At 41.0% G+C, this 19,442-nt stretch overlaps 1 protein-coding gene across 13 annotated transcripts in view; it reads right to left on the bottom strand.

Annotated features, from left to right (window-relative positions):
- The window catches only part of LRRC8D (leucine rich repeat containing 8 VRAC subunit D), a 122,831-nt gene that overhangs the window by 15,894 nt on the left and 87,495 nt on the right, over positions 1 to 19,442 (bottom strand). The window contains exon 1 of one of the 13 annotated variants that reach the window (XM_037154403.2): positions 14,393 to 14,415. The exons of 11 other annotated variants lie outside the window; for them this stretch is intronic. The gene's annotated coding sequence lies outside the window, so the exon portion shown is untranslated. Of the gene's footprint in view, positions 1 to 11,763; positions 11,834 to 14,392; positions 14,416 to 19,442 lie in introns of those variants that run through there. One more of the 13 variants, XM_037154402.2, reaches the window with a different exon arrangement.

The raw sequence follows: 19,442 nt of genomic DNA, 5'->3' as shown, positions 1-19,442 counted from the left end.
TAAAATATATACTGTATGCTCAGTGTTAACACAATGCAAATTCCTGGAGAAAACCTGATGAGCAAACTGAGACACAGTTCCTTTCTTACAGAGTGTACAGAGTAGGAGACAAAAATATTCACTGAGTATATAAAATGGTCAACTGAGAAGAGCTACCAAGGAGAGGGACAGACAGAGGCAGATTCGTGGTGTGGTGGCGGAAGATTCAGCTGCGGGACCCCTCCCTTTCAAAGGCCTCTTTCAAGGCCCTGCACGGACTTTCTATCTCTAACTTTGTGTTCCTTTTCATAAAGAGAGCTCTCCAATTTCAGACTCCAGAAAACTCAGACCTTCCCCTGCTTGCATGGTATTCTGAAGACGGGTAATAGGGGTTTTTCTTTCAGTCGGCTAGATCAGGGAAGAAGCCACAACTTGACTTAAGTGAGGGGTGAAGAATGCAAAGGTAAGTAGGGCCAGAATGTCCAAAGGCTAAGATGGAGAGATGGTGGGGAGTGGGGGGGGGGTGGAGAGAGCAAAGAACATGTGAGGGGCTAAAAAGGCTCAGGGAGTGACAGCAGTGTGTGGTGGGAGATGACGCAGGGTCCTCTAAGCCAAGTAAAGTTTCTGATGTCTTCAAACTATGGGCAATGGGAAGCCACTGATGTATTTTTAGCTGAGATGGGAGATGGATGAAAATCAGTTTGTGTCTCTTAAAAAAATCACTGTGGGCCCACTGTAAGGTTAGTGAGGGAAGACGTGAGATAAGGAAAACAGCAATAGCTGCATTGCTCTGGGCAAAGGATGGAGGTAAAGGAAAGGCTGTGAGTGGTGAAGAAGGGAGTGAATAAATGGAAGCGATGTATTTACAAACTAATAGGCCAAAGAAATAACTACAGGACTTAATGGACTGTGTGGGGAGAGTGAAGAGAAAGATGGCAAAGATGACGTTCAGATTTCTTTTAATTCTCCACTTCCTTGTTCCACACCTATTGTCTTTTATATCCATTTACATGGTTTTATTGAAATTAAATCTTTTTTCTAAGCCCTTCGCATACTTTTTTTCCTCACACATTTCCCTGAATCACTTCTTAATCTTTTTTTTTAATCCCTTTTAAAAGTAGACAAATGGTATCTATAAGCCCTCATATGCTTGGGTAGGAAATCTGTAAGCTTAGATAGTTTGAAAAACATTCCTTATTGCTATCAACATACAGATGATCAACAGCTATTTCTTCAGAATATTTCTGGGGTACAGCACACTTTTGAAACCAAAAACATGTCTGTCTTCATGTACTGCTCTGTACAATGGTATACAATATAATTAAAAGGAAATGAGGAGACGACACTGTCAGAATTCTACAGAGCCCACGATATTCATGCTAATAAAATCTGGTTTCCAGAATAAACTAAAGTACAAACTAGTAGAACAAAACCAAAGAAAAAACCTTGACTATACCTTTTAGAGGAGACAGGGAAGCACAGTACAGTTTTATTCTTTTCTATGTTTTCTTGTGGTCAATATTAAACTGAACTTACATTTTCTAAGTAAATAGTAGCCAAGCAATGGGCAGAGATATAAGGGATAACTGTATGAGAAAAATCCCAAATACTTCAAACCTGTACAAAGATAATCAGGAAATGGCAGGATTTATGCGCAAATAACCTCGAGTCTCTTTAACTGAGCTAATAATCTAAAATAGAATTTTAATTCTCAACAAGTAGGTAACAATGGATGAAAACAAGACTTAGGAGTTAGCCTGTCTGTATTTTCATCCCTTCTTCACCTCTTACCAATTTATCTGTAAAATGGGAATACAAAAAATGTCTCATCTCTCCAGCTATGGAAACTTGGGTCTTCATTTTCCTCATCAACGAAATGGGAATAAACAAAACGCCGTTGTCACCAGATGCCCACATCACCCAGGATACTGTTGAGCACATAGCAGACACGCTCATTCAATGCCCCCATCCCAGCTACTCCCCAAATTGAGGAAAACCCTTGATTTGAGATGTGGCAGCAACAGAAATTAAAAAGGACCATGAGGCTTTGAAGGGAAATGAAAAATAATGAAGAAAAGAGAAAACCAGCATTAGAGGGGATCTGAGGAGAATAAAGGTATAAATCAGTCAATAATAGCAGAGATTAAGGACAATCAAACCTCTCAAAAATCATTAATGAATTTTGACAATATAATCTCTAACACAGTGGAATTCATTATGGGCATCAGAATTATGGGTCTTGCAGGTAAATAAAATTCCACCAAAGGGTTAGCCTTTTAAAGTAATACAAACAAAAGCCTTACTTTAGAATTACTGATAAATTTGTAAGCTTTGCTAAATATAATTTTTGCCCTACTTCAAGGCATTTGATAAAACAAAAAAATGTTTTATTCATGTTCAACTTAATTCCTCTTATTTCTAAGGACGTAGCGGCTGTTTGTGCAGCTCCTGTGAAAATTACAAATGGTCTCCGGAAAAGCAGGTTTGCTGGGACATTTAACTCAAAAGTCCTTCACTAGCTAAGGCGTGTATGGAATAGTCTTCCTTTTTTTCCAAATTTTGGTGAACTAGTGGAGTTTTCCTAGAGAGCCACCGTTATGTTACGATTTACAACATTTCTCTCAGTTAAGCATTAGTGGAATTGTAATACTGAATCACAATTGAGCAGCCTATAGTTGGTAAAGTCCCTAAACCTTTTTTGTATTGGGATGATACACCATACAAACAAGCATTATTTCTAATTCAGTATGCTGTTAATTATTTTAGATGAGTTGCTTTTACACAGATTACATGACTGTCTTTGACTTTGGAAAATTTTGGATATTTATTTTCTGAAAAGCTATGACAATGTTTTAATTCTGAAAAAACAATGGCCCAAGATATCATCTGAAAAAAATATGTGTTACGTACTTGAGCGCCAATGATGCCAACGTATTTATTTAAGAGTCTGCTATTTTAACTGTAGAGATAATTAAGAATGCTTCCCATGTCATAACCCACAACATGTTTATACAGGATCTTGGGTAAACTGAAGAGAGTGAACACAAGCAGGTTCCTGGCTTCACGCTCCACCCACTGCAAATTCCAGACTAAAGAATCAACATATGGGATATAAACTAAGGTCTAAATCTTCTAAAATCTAAGTGATAGAATTTATCCATCTGAGTGAGACAATTTTTTGGAGTGGTTAAATGTTATATTCCTCTCTTCTTCAAGAAAGTCAAAAACAGTAGAAACATCTTTGTAACCAAGACAAAACTTGCTCATTTGTGTGATTTTACATACAACACATCAGAACTATAATTATAACAATGCTTACTTTATTGACGAACCAAAACCATTAGGTAGAAGCTGCTAATGCTAAGAAATATTAAGCATGAGGTTGGCTGTTCATTCATTGATTCATTTTCTTTCTTTCTTTTTAAGATTTTATTTACTTTTAGACAGAAGGGAAGGGAGGGAGAGGAGGAGAGAAACATCAATGTGTAGTTGCCTCTCACCACCCTCTACTGGGGACCTGGCTTGCAAACCTAGCCATGTGCTGGGAACTGAACTGGAGACTTTGTTTTGCAGTCCGGCACTCAATCCACTGAGTCACGCCAGCCAGGGCCATTGATGTGTTTTCAAACACCGTACACCGTGCTAGTTATTGGGGACTTGTTACTGAAGACAGTTTGCCTCGTCCATCATAGTTTTCATGAAGCCTCTGTTGTCACGAGGCCGTCAAGCTCATATTATTTACATTTTCAACAAATATGTGGCTTAGGTAATGTGATAAGTGCTAAAAATATATACATAGTAGAGCAAGACAGGTATAGTCCTTGCCCTGTCAGAACTTAATGATTTTTCCCTGCTTAGCTTAGGTATTCTGGAAAGGATGAAGCATGACCCCTATCCTACCCAGATTATTTAGGGTAAACTGTCCTAATATATCCTAATCGAAAAGGACAGCAAAGTAAGTGTATGAATGCCAAGAACACTATGATAGCTGAGATGAGCAATATGCAATAAAGGTAAACATATAATTCAACTCCTGAACTGGAAAACTTTTGAGAGAAACAAAATACAGCTGACAATTAAGGAGATGATTTTATTCAGGCTGTTCCAATAGGGAGAAAAATTGCTCACGAGCGCTGTCTCAAAGACAAGGAAGGGGCCTGAGTTTCAGAGGGGCAGGTCAACAAGGGAGTTATCTTAGAGCCTTGGGGCAGTCTGGAAGGATGGAGATAGGGCTTGTCTCAGAATATTTGAGAGCAAGGTGTACTCTCTGGGTTCCTAGAACACAAAGGGGAGGATTTTCCAGAGGTAGTGCTCAGGAAAAGTGTAACATTATCAGGTCCAGATAAGAAAGGGGTGATAAGGAACCCTGAGTGGTTCAAACAGGTGGGGGTGCAGGGCAATGAGTTCAGTGTTCTAATTTAGAAAGAATTCTATTCAGAATATGGAAGAGGGACTGGAGGGAGGAAATACTGGAGGAAAGGAAATGAATGAGAAAGTGACATGAGTCAAGATGACTTCCAGGTAAATTCAACTTTCAGCTTGAATAGCTAGGATTCTAGGAAAAATGTCTAGCAGTCACTTGAATCTCAAGAGAGAGGGTCTAAGATGGAACGACACATTTATGACTAGTCAGGGTATGGAAGATGAGAGTCCCCAAGGAGAGACCTGCAGACAAAAAGGTCAAGGGTCCTGGGGAACCTCTACCTCTCAAGGAACAGGCAGAAAAAAAAAGGATCAGAGGAGGACAAAGAGCACTGTGTCCTGGAAACCAAAGGAGGCAAACGCTTAAAGAAGAGAGTGACTGGTGAGCAGTATCAGAGGCTAGTCCAGGAAGCTGAGAAGAGTAGCTGCCGTTGAGTCACTGAGACTTCAGCCCAACCCCGAGTGAAGTGTGGCTCACTGTGGGTAGAGATAAGTGGCAACGGCATTTTCACTTCTTGAAACTTGGCTGGGGGAGAAAAACAAAGCAACAGGGAGAAGGAGAGGCAGGTTTGAGGGCAAGGAGGTAGAAGCTGGAAACAGCAGGGTGAGAAAGTAGATGTTTTTCATATGGCTGTTTCCTATTTTGAGCATCAGGTTAACTCATACAGAGCAAACACATTTCTACTAGGAGCTCTAACAGAAGTACATGGCATGCTGTTATAACTAAATAAAGGTACCAAGATTAAAGAATTCAATAATTCTATGGAAATTCTTAAACAGAGGTTGGATATATATTGTTTGCTTTTCCCTTCACTTAAATTGGTAAATATTAATCTTGCTAAGCACCATAGAACTTAACCAGTTGTAAAACTTTAAAGAGTCCTTTTTGGGAAAGTCTAAACTTTTTTTAAAAAGGGGGGGGCTTGCAAAAATAACTCCACAACCCATATAACTTCGAAAACAAAACACAGCACGTGGACATAGGAGCGAGCACGTCAGTCTCTGTTGAAGTAATCCAAACAGCGTCAGGCTTTCTCACCCCCGGAAACTCCCTGGAAGGTCAAGCATTAAAAGAACTCAGGTTAAAATACACTGAGAGGAAGAAGGTGGGAGAAGAAATATTTATTGTTCCTAAGGAGAGTGTTAGTGATCTAAAGCAGCTTAATTTACTTCCCATTTCCCTGGCATGGTGCGGAGGGGACAAGACGAGGCAGGGAGGAGAGATGGCACGTGTTGCTGGCGTCTCTGTGAGTGGTCATCGCAGGGTGAATCTCATCATTCAACACAGAGACTACTGCAAATATACGGGAGGAGACCGGAAAGAAAACGGTCTCTTACTGAGTCACCAAGCACTCCCATACTTGAGCTCATTAAGCTGTCACATCCTCCCCGAGCAGTGGCATTATTGTTCTCATTTTATTGAGAATAGAATTTAAAAATACAAATTTGACCAAGATCATGCAGTTAAAATACGGTAGACCAGGATTCAAACCCAGATCTGACTAACCTACCAAGCCTATACCCATACCCACACCTGCCCACTTCAGCTTGTTTCAAAGATGAGCTCAAATTAAATTTAATCATTCCCCCAAGTTTTACAAAATAGCAGGAGAAACCCTTAGGTGAAGGAGACAAACCTTGGTGTTCCAAGGCTAACTCAGGACACCAGTTCAAAGTCTAAAAAACTAAATCACAATTTACAACCTGACCGCCATTTAGCGACGGTATTACCTAATGCCTTTATCATCATCTCAGTTTTTAAAAGCACTTGCACAGATTCCAACTACCCTGATCCTTACAAAGAGCTGAGGCCCCCCACCCCCCAAAAAAGGGAAAAAACAACTATAAACTTCATTTTCCTTTTTAGCCAAGAAGCTGTTGCAACCAGGAAACGGCACAGCTGAGATTGGAACTGGATGATTCTACACTATCGAGTGCACTGGAACAGGCGCCCAGGAGTGTTACAGCCTCACATTTTAACTACCTTCAGGAGCTGTTCACAACCTCAGACCAAATATTCAGCATAAGCTCTTCTCTGAATTTAAGTTATGAACATTTCCTTTTTATTCTGAGTTTATTTATTATAAACTGTAACTGTAATTCTTACAGAGTAAATGAATTGGGCCAGCCAGTTCGTAAGTGCACACACAGTGTGTGCTGATTACCCACTGTGAACAGATCACTGCCACAGCTATGACTGTAGGGACATTAAAGGAGGAGCTTCTTGCTTAGTTACGGGGATGGGCTACAGTCACTATAACCTCACAATTCTACTGAGCCAAATAAATTTCCTCAGTGATTCTGAAAAGCAGCACTGATACTCCCATACACATTCTGTCTCTTAAATTCGAAATGAAAATAAACTCGCGTCAGAGAAAATATATCTATTATTTTTGTAATTATGGAGCCGTTGGTTATACAACTGAACCCATCAAGTTGCATCCCAGTCACCCACACCTTGTGGCTACCTTCCATAATCCACGGCACGTGAGGAGGTAGTGTGGCCCTGGCACCACGCAGGACGTTTTCACTAATTACAATTACAAGCAGAAGTAAAACCAGACCTGAGCTGCACAACAGGCACAATCAAGATAGCTACTCCACGATATAAATTACAGGCCTCTTCTCAGACAGCCATCAGTCTCATTTAGAGCCCCATAAAATCTGCTTTAATTGGTTTTTTCTTTGGTTGTTGAAAAACACAGTGTGAGTTAGCCCAGGCACCATCATGGGAATTTCAGACAGAGACACACACGACACAAACGAACGAGAAGAGAGAGACACACACACACACACACACACACACACACACACACACACACACACACACTCTCTCTCTTAAAGCCTAAGTGAGTATATCCAGTTTTTAAGGAAATACTAACAAGGATCAGGTTGAGGGTATTTTCCACTGGTTTAAAAATAAGGCATTCTACCCGTTAAATAAATAAATCTCTGAATTATAGAAACAGGAAGCAGCAGCTGGATTTATCATCTTTCATTTCCTCCGAGAGAGTAGCAGTAAGGAACTCCCCATTGAGACAAAAGCGATGGAGGGGTCAGCCCCCTCCTGCCTGGACCCCATGACTCACATGCTGATTGTTACAATGCTGGCTGGCCACTCCAAAATGAAATCACTCGCTTTATCTTATTAAGCTTTCTGTGCCCAGACCCTGCATTGTGATTAAATGAAAAAATCGAACTAAAATTTAAACACACATATACGATTGCCCTGCAGTTAGAAAAGCTGAGCTCCCCCCCTTCCTGCAGGTCTCTCTCCTGGCTCACTCCTGGAGGCTTCGGGAGGACGATGCCACACCTCAAGGGACTTGGCAGCCTCATTCTGGTGGCTGTGTTGCAACAAGGGAAGAGACTAGGCTGCTTTCAGCCACTGTGGTTGGAAGTGAAGTACTTCGTCTTTTGCAGCTTCAGTTCTCTCATCTGTGAAATGGCAATGAGACCACCTACTTCACAGGGGTATAATGAACAGTGAGATACCGAATGTGAAAATACTTTGTGTATCACACGTCAATAACAATGGACTAGAGTAACAGCAGTAAATGTCCTTGTGGAAGGCATTATACCAGTGCCAAAACTTTCACAGATATTATCATTTTGTTTGATCCTCATATTGAACGGTGGGATAAGGTTCGACAGTGGCACCATCACCACCATCCTCATCTTCAACGTGACTATTAGTATAATTTTATAAATATGCTAAGCTAGAAGAACATATATGGAAATGGTGTCCTAAATCATTAGCAAGATTCCAAATCGTTTGGAAACGTCTCTGGCAGCATGTGAGTGATAAGTACCAGACTGGGAGTTGGAAAAGCTGTTCACAAGTCAGCCTGCTAATCCGGGCAAGTCCCATACCCTCTCCAGGCAGTGTGATTCATCCATTGGTCACCAGGCGGGTGGGGACAAAAATAAAGAAGACCTGGTTCCAGCTCTAGGAGCTCACTTGGAGGCAAGGGTGGGGGATGGAAAGAAGTGACATATAAACAGATTAATTACAAAAAAAAAAGTGTTTACTTAAAATATAGAGTATGAACAAAGTGCCGTGGGATCACAGAGCAGGAAATGACTAACTTCTCATTTGTAAACTGGGGGAAGAAAAGGAAATCAGAATACATATTTACCAACATTCCTTTAGAGGCTGAAAGTCACAGAAAACGAGGCTTAGAGAGATTGTCAGCAAGGTCAACACATGTAACTCCTTTCACACACCTGTTCATAGCCAGTAAACCACTTAAAAGAATTTAGATATCTTAAGTGCTGGAAAATTGTACTTTAGAAACTGAAAAGTCAAAGATTTTTTTGGATTATTACTCAAATACAAATCCTATGTGTACATCTACGGATGTTTCAGGAAGCTGGGTCTATACTTAGCCCTATGCATAGTAATTATGAGAACAGATCCCACATCCAGATTGTCTGGGTTCAACTCCTAACTCTTACCAGTTACTAGCTGTGTTACTATGGAAGTTTCTTGATCTGTCCATGAAATGGTGATGGTGACTGTGGTAGTAGTAGTAAGAGCTGCAGTCATAGTAACAATAATAATGCCACCACCTACCTCATAGGGGTCTTGTGAAGATTAAATGATATAAGCTCTCAGAACAGTTCTTAACACAAAATAAAGGCTGACAGTGTAATAATTGGAATATTTGGATCTCTTTTTTAAAAGCATACTTTATTGAGTATGCTATTACAGTTGTCTCAGTTTTCCCCCCTTTGCTCCTCTCCACCCTGTACCCCTCTTCCCCCTAGTGATCCTCCCTTAGTTCATGTCCATGGGTTGTGCATATTAAGTTCTTTGGCTTCTCCATTTCCTACACTATTCTTAACCTCCCCCTGTCTATTTTGTACCTACCAATTATGCTTCTTACTCTCTGCACCTTTCCCGCATTCTCTCTCTACCCCCTCCCAGCTGATAACCCTCCAAATGACCTCCATACCAATGACATTATTCCTGTTCTAGTTATTTGCTTAGGTTTTTCTTTTTAACATACAGTTGTCGATAGTTGTGAATTTGTTGCCATTTTAATATTCATAGCTTTGATCTTCTTTTTCTTAAATAAGTCCCTTTAAGAATTCCTTTAATAATGGCTTGGTGGTGATGAACTCCTTCAGTGTTAGCTTATCTGGGAAGCACTTTATCTGTCCTTCCATTGTAAATGATAGCTTTGCTGGATAGAGTGATCTAGGTTGTAGGTCCTTGCTTTTCATCACTTTGAATACTTCTTGCCAGTCTCTTCTTGTCTGTAAAGTTATCTTTTGAGAAATCAGCTGACAGTGTCATAGGTACTCCTTTGTGGGTAACTGTCTGCCTTTCTCTTGCTGGTTTTAAGATTTTTTTATTTTTAATCTTTGACATTTTAATTATGATGTGTCTTGGTATGTTCTCTTTGGGCCCAACTTGTTTGGAACTCTCTGTGCTTCTTGGCGTTTGATGTCTGTTTCCCCTGCCAAATTAGGGAAGTTTTCTTTCACTATTGTTTCGAGAAAGTTTTCAATTCCTTGATCTTTCTCTTCTCCTTCTGCAGCCCTATGATCCTGACATTGGCATGTTTTGAGATGTCCCAGAATCTTCTTATATTGTCCTCATTTTTTGAATTCTTGTTTCTTCATTCTGTTCTGGTCGAATGCTTATTTCTTCCTTATGTTCCAAATCATTGACTTGAATCCTGGCTTCCTTCCTTTCACTGTTCGTTACCTATAGATTTTTCTTTATCTCACTTAGTGTAACTTTCATATCTTCCTTTATGTTGTTGCCATACTCAATGAATTCTTTGAGCATCCTGATCACCAGTGTTTTGAACTCTGCATCTGATAGGTTGGCTATCTCTTAGTCACTTAGTTCTTTTTCTTGGGTTTTGCTCTTTTCTTTCTTTTAGGGCACATTTTCTTGTCTCCTCATTTGGCATCCTCCCTGTGTTTGTTTCTGGGTATCAGGTACAGCTGCTTTGACTACTATAGTAGCGTGGCCTGTGTAGAAAAATCATCCGTAAACTGTGAGGGGTGGAGCCCTATGTAATTGGCAGGGCAACCTGCTTCACTGCTTTGTGCTCTGTGTGGGATAAGGGCTTGGAGAGGGGACTGTGTCGCTGCCTGGCGTCTGGAGGTTTGCCCAGCACTTGCTCCATTTCTATTCATTTCACCCACTCCCTGTATGAGACTGGCACCCTTCCAGCTGTTACCCTGGCACTGAACTCCACAGTGGGTGGGTTTGCATACATTTTAAGATTGTGTAGGCCCCATAAGTGGAGTTTCCTGAAAATGTAGCAGTTTCTTCTTCCTCCCCATCCCCTACCGGGTTTTTATAGCCTGAAGTTATAGGAATTTACCTTCCCAGCACTGGAACCCTGGCCGGTGCCTGCGATCCCTCATCCCCAAGGTATCACTCCTGATTTTTATCAACCACACGCGAATGTGGGACCCCTTGTGCCTGTTCTGCTGCCACAGACGCCCTGCGTCACACCTAGTCTCCTCGCCTCTCCACTTCTCCCACCCGTCTGGATGGACGTGGCTTCCTTGGTTGTTGGACTTCCATACAGTTCAGTTTTGGGACAGTTCTGGGCGCTATTTGTTTTGAGATTTAGCTGTAATTCTTTCTGTGGTTGTGCAAGGATACGAAGTGTGTCTACCTATGCCTCCATCTTGACCTGAAGTCCTGGACTGCTTTTCCAAAAATATTTTCTTAAGCCTGAAAGTTCCTGATTTGGTCTCATTCCACAATTTCTACTTTTTAGAAATGTGTAGAAAGAAAGTGATGAAATGTAGGTTGTCTGCTTCAAAAATACACTTCGTATGATTTTAAAAGAGGTGTTTCCAGTGGCAGACGGGCACCTAACATAGGAACCTAACATAGGTTTAAGGTCACGGAACAAAAAATGTTTATATTTCAGAAAACTGTAGGCACTGATAATGGGAGTTCTGAGTAGTATTTTAGAAATTACAGAAAAGCAGAAAAAGAGGGAGAGATGCCAATATTCCCACAAAATTTCTATTGTTTTAGTTTTATATTTAAAACATAATTTATAGTACTTATAATCAGTCAAGGTGCAAATTTAGCTAATTAGCAGAAAATATAAGCACTTAAATAACAAAGTCATTTTTATTTTTCTGTTTGGATTCACACAGAATTTTAGCAAATTCTTTGGACCATTACCAGCATTGTTATTATGTAGTAACTGTCAGGTGAAATAGATGGTAGCCATATAAAACTAAACTTCCCAAAGACAAACTGGATATTTTAATTGGCAATGTTAGTAAAACTCAACAAACCAAACATTCTGCATTGAATATTTAATATATTAAACATCATTCATCCACTGGCTCTCTACCAACATCAATACTTACTCTTGAGGCCTGTGGTTTTTATCTTAGTCAATAATGCTTAGGTTCAGGCCTCAAAAATAATCATTAAAACCTGCTGCTGTGAAAACTGTTCACCAGAACCTGAAAGGAATAAAAGGAGAGACAGGATATTTATCATATTCTTGTTATGTCCTGGAAGAGAATGGGGTACTTTTTTCAAATAACAAACAGGTTTTCTTTCAGATTATTCTTAATACTTTATAACATCTCCACAGGAAATGCAGCAAAATAATTTAAGCTGTAATTTACTGTGATTCCAGTATCTGCCAGGCACATTGGGAGAGAGTTTTTACAAGGACTCTTTCATTTACTTGGTGCAAATTCTTGAGGCAAATCATTTCCCTAATTTTGCAGGTGAAAAAAATCAATCTCAGAAATGTTAGACAACACCCTCATAGTCAAAGGACTAAGTATGATATACTGGAAAGCAAAACTAAACACACATGCACACACGCACACAGTTTTGCAGGGTGCTTACGTAATCATTTCAGAGAAATAAGAGGAAGGAGGGCATTCAAATGTTTCTCGATCAGCATTATACTAGTCTATGTAATTCTACTGATCAGGAGTCACAAGTAATGTTATGAAATAAACTTGTGTTTTGTGGACATACTAAAAGATTTAGGAATAAATTGTATAGGAAAAGAAATTTTAGGTACCCTGTAAGATCAAAAGACAACCCTCTCACCTAACCAATCCTTATAATCTAAATTAATTAAAAACAAAAAGTATAGAAGTTTGTTAGTATTTTTATAGAAAAGGTTTATTTAAGATAGGGCTTAACATTCAAATAATCCAGTGCCATTTATGTTCTATTATATACTAGGAGCTAAGATTAACAAGATTCTTTTATACTTTCTTTTATCTGTCTCATATATTGTGTGACCTTCTGCTGTATTTGGTATAATGATTTCTATCTTCTAGATTACCTGGGAGCCACAAACTATTCCCATTAGCAAGTTTCTAGACTGCCCTACCTTTTAGTGTTTTTGTAATAAAATATCAAAATGATGTATTTAGTCCATGTACTAGGAGAGCTGTTGCTTTAGGCTCATACAAAAGAGAATTAAACAGTTAATCAATGCTTCTAAGATAGCTTTTGATAAACATGGCTCTAAAAACATCATGTTGCTCCAGGAGAAACTATATTCAGAGTCAACCCCATTTTCCCAAAACAATTACAATATTTCTTTGGATACCCAAAGTTCTTTCACGAGAAATAGTTAAGTTCTACTAGAACTAATGACTGGATCCCAGCAATGGCAATTAAAATATTTAGGTCTCAGGCTCCTTATCGATAAAATGAGAGTCTGTATTAGAGTGTGTTTTTAAGGGGTTGGGCAAAATAGGTTTCCACTTGTGAGTACATGAAACAGAGTTTATTATTGTATATTAATTATTATACTATTATCCAAAAAACAACTGTGCCCTGCCCTCCCCATATCCTTCAAAGAAAGCCATTTACCTCCTGTCCTCAACAAAAGGCAGAGTAAGCTACTCAGAGTAGCTGAGTCTCTATGCTACTTTATTCACAGTTCATTAGGGTAATCACTGGGGTGTAACTATTTGTTTACTCAACAGACAGTAAGCTATTCCACAGAAGAGATTGTGCCTTATTGATGTTTTTACACGGTCATCTAGAAATTAGATTCTAATAGCCTGGTATACAAAAAAATGCAATAAATGTTTATTGCATCAATTCTTTGAACTACCTTATCCAGTATTCACTGGGTACCCCTTTTGTTTGGGCCTGAAGGCCACATTCTGGAATTATACCAGAGTTCCCTCCATAAAGAATTTGAAATTTAGAAAAAGAGCAATCATGTGTGATGATAGTTAATGAGTTTAGTATACTTTGAATCATAAGTTTAAGTGAGTTATAGTCTGTAAGGAAAAACACGCTGTTGGAGATGAAGATCTTCAAGATCCTTCGATGCTTTCACATCGTGTGACCTTGGTCGCAGAGCCTCACTGCTTCCCCTCCCCCAGTCTTGCTCTCCATTATGGTCACGAACCTGTGTCAGCCTTATTTTTAACAATTCGACGGTCTGGGAGAAAAAGTGATCTCAAAAGAGTAGAGGATGGTTCAAAGGTGGAGAAGACCAGAACCCTTAACTATAAGCAAAAGAAAGAAAGTTAGAGAAGGCTAACAGAAATTTTTAATGTGTGATGTAAGTTAGGAGTGAGGTTACATCAGGCCAGGGCAAGGAAAAGATATGTTTTTTTGGCCTGAAAGTGTTTAGCTTTCATGTTCCAAAACAAAATTTCATGTAGAACGTGTCTGATCCTAGATATTTATTTTTCTTGTTCATGCACATCCCTGACAGTTAGGAACAAAAGGGAGTAAAGGCTGCTGGCAACTTGTGCACAAAGACACAGAAGAAGACAGGAAGCCCGGCACCTGAAGGACGGCCAAGAAGCCCTTTGGAACGCTCTGTGTTCTTACTGTGACAGATCATAATAGCCTCTCTGCATGAATAAACGTGGACAGGTTTGTATGGAGGAGCTTGAGTTACCCGCTCTTTTGTGTTTCTTCTAAAGTAACTTCTTAATCAAGATGAGCTGCAGTACATGTTCCAAATCCAGATTCCTGATCTCCATCTAGACTTACCCCTTTCTTCATGAGCCCCCACAGACCTGCAAGAGCCTCTGATAGGCTGGAGTGCAATGAGCAGTGAACGAAATGCAGCAAGGCTGAGCTGAGGTTGGACTCGGCCGGTTAGCACTGTGACCCTTTACTTCTGGAGTCATTATTCTGGTTCTTATCCAGTGGCTACTGCAAATTCACATGCATGGGTCGGTTCCATTCCAGAGCCTATGTGGGAACAGCACAGAGTGGCTATCACAACTTGGCTCGACACATGGGCAGGTTTTTCTGAAGAAAGCTGGCTGCAGGTTCTGGTCAACAACTAGCTTCAAAAAGTTTGGCTGAGAACACCAAAAAGGTCTACCCTTAAATGCTGTAAAATTCTTTTTAGAAAATGCACAGAAGTTGGGGGAAGTAAAAGAAAGAAGATGGGTGGGAGGTGGAATTGTGGGGTTTTGTCAATTAAGTACTACAATTCAATTTCCAAAGCTATTAAATTAATCATCATCATAATGATAAATTCCCTGCAGTGACTTTACTATTTTTAATTCTTTAGCAGCTGCAATGCATTTGCTCCTGTTTGAGATATGTCATCATGTAACATATTCTGTATCCCACTTAAATTTAGGGTAAACATTCACCTTTGGGCTAAGTTACATCACCACCAGATATCTGGAAGACAGAACCTGTTTGGCACTTTTTCATGAAGAGAAGAGAAATTGTTCCTCTCATCCTTTTTTAAGCAAATAAGGATTAATTTTTTAAAGCCTAAAAGTGGTGCTTGAAAGAAGCTCCACATGTAGGAAGGAGCCAGACAAGATGGCAGCCAGTTGAAACACCAGGGAAAAATGTGGCAGCCACATATAACATGCCCCACATTGAAAGCTTTAGCTAAGGCTGTGAAGAAGGGCAATCAGAGTGCACAGATGCCTTATCTCCCTTCCTCGTTGCGTATCCCTGGTGAGCTGGGCCAGATCTGATCCTCCTTTGAAGACCCCACAGCAGGTGCTGCAAGAGGACTTTCGTTTATTTACTCTCCTCATATTATGCCGAGCAGAGAATTCCCCACAATAATGACCTGGCCTCTCTGTCCACCTCTCCTTCTTCCTTTTCCTCTACGGGGTCTGCCAGCCTGGGGAAATGGTGAATTCTGGGCTCTTCTGTTAGGTAATAGGAGGCATCCCCAGCTCACTGCCATCTTCTGCTGTCCTGCTATGCCAGGGAAGGGTGGTTAAGACTATCTGATCCAAGGATGAAATTTCAGAACACCCATTTGGCGAAAGATCCAAAACCACATTCTCCAAAAAAGCGTTTTCAGTAATACAGATGATATACTGCCGCCCATCAGCCCGACTCCTTTATCTCTCTCAGCTGCTTTTTAACATGGGCGTGGAGGAGGGACGTATGGGCCCCCTCACACCTCCAAAGTGGGTAGGTCTCCTTGTCTTGCATATCTTACAGTTTTCAGTGACTATTTACTGAAGAATAGATATGCAAAAATTTGGTGAGACGGGAACTAAAATAATCTGGCTTTACTTGTTTGTGCATGGGGATGTGACCATATTCATCCCACCGAGTTCCTGGGAAGGCAGTCTAAAACGTGGTATCTAATTTCTGTGTGGATTCTTAGAGGGCAACGATTCATCTAAAATATATTCAAAAGAGAAACAGCCTTATCGAAAATATTATTTGTGGCTTAGCACGTGGAAATAAGTTCTTGACCTATGAGGATCATTAGCCACCTGGAAAGTTTCTTCCAAATATTTTATAAGCCAAATGACACAGGTGAAGACTTAACCCTTAGGATGATTTCTTTGTGTGTGCTAAAATAAACACGAAGGGCACTGAGAAATTTCTTCACAAGTTTTTCCCCATTTGCATAGTCAAATGTATTACACTATTAGTCCTTTATTTTTTAACTCTCACCCGAGGATACATTTATTGATTTTGAGAGAGAGAAGTGGTGTGTGTGAGGGGGAGGGAGAGAATGAGTGAGAAACACCGACACGAGAGGGAAATACCAATCGGGCGCCTCCTGTACGTGCTCCGGCTGGGGACTGGACCTGCGGACCTAGGTCGTGCCCTGACCAGGAAGCAAACCCACACCCTTCTGGTGCATGGAGAACATTTCAACCAACCGAGCAACCTGGCCAGGGCTACGTTATCCATCCTTTGTAGAAGGGTTATTAAAAACCTTCAGGACATGGCTGGTGTGGTTTAAATAGTTGGAGCGTCATCCTGTAAACCAAAAGATGGCAGGTTTGATTCCTGTCAGGGGCACATACCTGTGTTGTGGGCTCAGTCCCCAGGCGGGGTGCGTACAAGATGCAACTGACTGACGTTTCTCACGTTGCTATTTCTCTCCCTCTCTCTCTCTCTCCCCTCTCTTTAAAATCAGTGAACATGTACTAGATCAAGGATGGGGGGAACCCTAGAAAATAAAGTGTAAAAATTCAGGTAGCTAGCCATTTGCCACAACTGAACAAGCCTGCCATAGGTAGAACCATAACAGCAAGGATACTGGACAGCTAACTGAGTGCCTTAAATGTGTCATCATTTTCATTCATCCTCGCAACTACCCTGTGAATTAAGTGTTATCATCAACCTGAAATTAGGGGAGAAAGCTGTGTTCAAGAGTTTCAACTTCTGGCCCAAGATGACGGAGTTAATGAATAGTGATAGCACTGGGACTCAAACCCAGGTCTGACAGGGAATGCAAGTGCTTTACATGAAGTCATGACTGTGGAGCTGGGAAGCTGAGGTACGCACATCCTTCCCTGCAGCGCTAGGCGACCTGAGACAGCAGGGGTGGTAAACAGAGCTCCAGGTAGGACAAACCAGCTCAGAGTTCGGATGCCTCTGACCTATATCTGTATTCCTGCAGAGTCTTTCTAAGGAAGAAAAGTGAGTGAACTCATGTCATTTTATTTCCTTCTTCCTTCCTTTGCCAGGCCTGACCCACAAAGACAGCCCAGGGACCAGACTAGTGGGTAGCTGATTTCCCTAAAAACAGTTTCACATCTGCTAAACTAGAGAACCCGGAGGTCCCACCTTCTCCAGTCCCCGTGTTCGTTTACAAACAAGACGGAATCTGCAGCTGAGCCTGGGGATTCCTGAGGCAAACGGCCTCTGGCTTTGACAAAGTATGGGGGGAGAGGGAGGGAGAGTCTTCCAGAGTGCTCAGGGAGATATCTCTGCCTTCCAGTTTTCATTCTGCCCTCCCACTTTCAGTCTTTTTTCTCTGGTTTGTCCTTGGAGTAAGAGCAACAGGCTTGAAGCCTGAGTAGGGGAAAGCTGGGTGGTCTCAGGCTAATCTGGGAATTCTATGACAATCATTATTTTTAGAGTCAAAAACAGTGAGTAATTGGAGTCTTCCATGGCACTAGAATCATTAAATAAAATGACAAGTGGATCTTAGATACCAGAGTTATTAAGAGAATTTTAAAAGTATACTTATGTTTTGGAAGAAATCAATTCAGAGCTAACTGTAAAATTTCTGGGTGCAACTCAAGGCATCAAATTAGTCTTAGGAACTACATCCAAGTGAAGTAGCAGACTGAAATATCCATAAAATTAGAGACTCCTTTTTAAAAATCATGGTTATCACCACATTGATGAATATCAGCAAACACCCCAGAACAGCACCACCCCCTCAAAAAAAGCAGCAGTGGAAATACTGTCAACTTTCTTAAGGAAACTCTCCTTCTTAAAACCAACCAACCAACCACACTGAAAAGATACACTTCAATGCATGTAACTGCTTGCTCACAGAGTGAAAGGAGGTAAGATACTCAGTACAGTCCTTTCTGGCTAATCCCGCCACTTCCGTCAGGGCTGAGAACAGTGCCACCTGAGTGGAAATTATGGCAATGTGATACTTTGTACGTCAATGAAAAGGTACCCACATTAGGCAACTTTTACTCTGATCAGATACAGGGCTTGAAGAATGAGGATGAGAATTAAAATGACGGCCTTACAGAAAACTATCTTTAAGAGAAAGTACTTTGTGGAATTTCTTCTTGTGAACAATTCAAACAACTTTCTTCTTGATGGAGAGAAGCTCAGAATCAGTTCTTCCTCCCTTCAAACACAAAGTGACACTTCCCTCCCTCTGCTGCCCCAGACCACCACGCCGTCCAGCTCCTCCTCCTCAGAGTGCAGAGTGCGGTGCCACGGTGAGGGCCGAGCTCGGAACTCACAGTGCCGGAGTAAAAATTCTGGCTCTGCCACATATTAGCTGGATAACCTCCAGGCGGGTGCCTTAACGCCTCTGTCTCTCCCTTTCCTCGTCAATAAGATGGAAAAATAGCATTCATCTCAGAGGCTGTGGCGAGAATTTAGCAAATCCATACATGTATTGCCTGTGGCACAGTCCTGTCACATAATTAGAACTCAATAGATTTAACTTTGACGATGATGACATGGGCTTACCTAGACTGTGGTGAAAATAAGGAGCTCGGGGACTATGCAGAAGCCACATGCTCCCCATGGCAACGACACAGATAAAGGCCACTGGAAAATGCCCTTTTATTCTGCGGGCCCAGGCGTCTCAACTTGTTTCTTTTCAGTGGCTACAGCAGCTTATCAGAAGGGGCAGGCTCAAAGGACCAAAACCAGGGCAGGAGAGGTAGAGATGAAAAGAGACAGCGTGCCTGATCTGGGAGAAACTAGTCTGGGGCAGCTCTGAGAACGGGTAGCCGCCAGCAGTCCACAGTCATGGGATTTAGAGTTTAGAGATAAAGTAACAGGCTACTCAGCTGCGCATACTTTGTTAATATGGTAAAACTCCCACTCTCTTTCTGTCAAGGTCCCTTTAGCAGGGAGCACCTTCCAGAAACTTCTCTTCCTTTGAGTTCCTGTAACACTCCTTCAAATATTTATGGCTACCTTGGCATTTAATTTTTCTGGAGAATAACTGTGTTTTTATTGGACTGTAAATTCTGAAGAGGGTGTGAGTATATCTCTCTTCCTGACCTACCTGTGCCCGAGAACCTAACCCCACCATGGAAATGTTCACCAGGAAAGTGCACAATCAAATGGAAGGCTCTGAGTGGTGCTCTGGAGATACCTGCTA

The sequence above is a fragment of the Artibeus jamaicensis genome, unplaced genomic scaffold, assembly GCF_021234435.1.
Source record: "Artibeus jamaicensis isolate MK-2021 breed Jamaican fruit bat unplaced genomic scaffold, CSHL_Jam_final scaffold_1019, whole genome shotgun sequence".
Taxonomy (NCBI): domain Eukaryota; kingdom Metazoa; phylum Chordata; class Mammalia; order Chiroptera; family Phyllostomidae; genus Artibeus; species Artibeus jamaicensis.
This window is presented reverse-complemented; position numbering and strand designations above follow the sequence as displayed.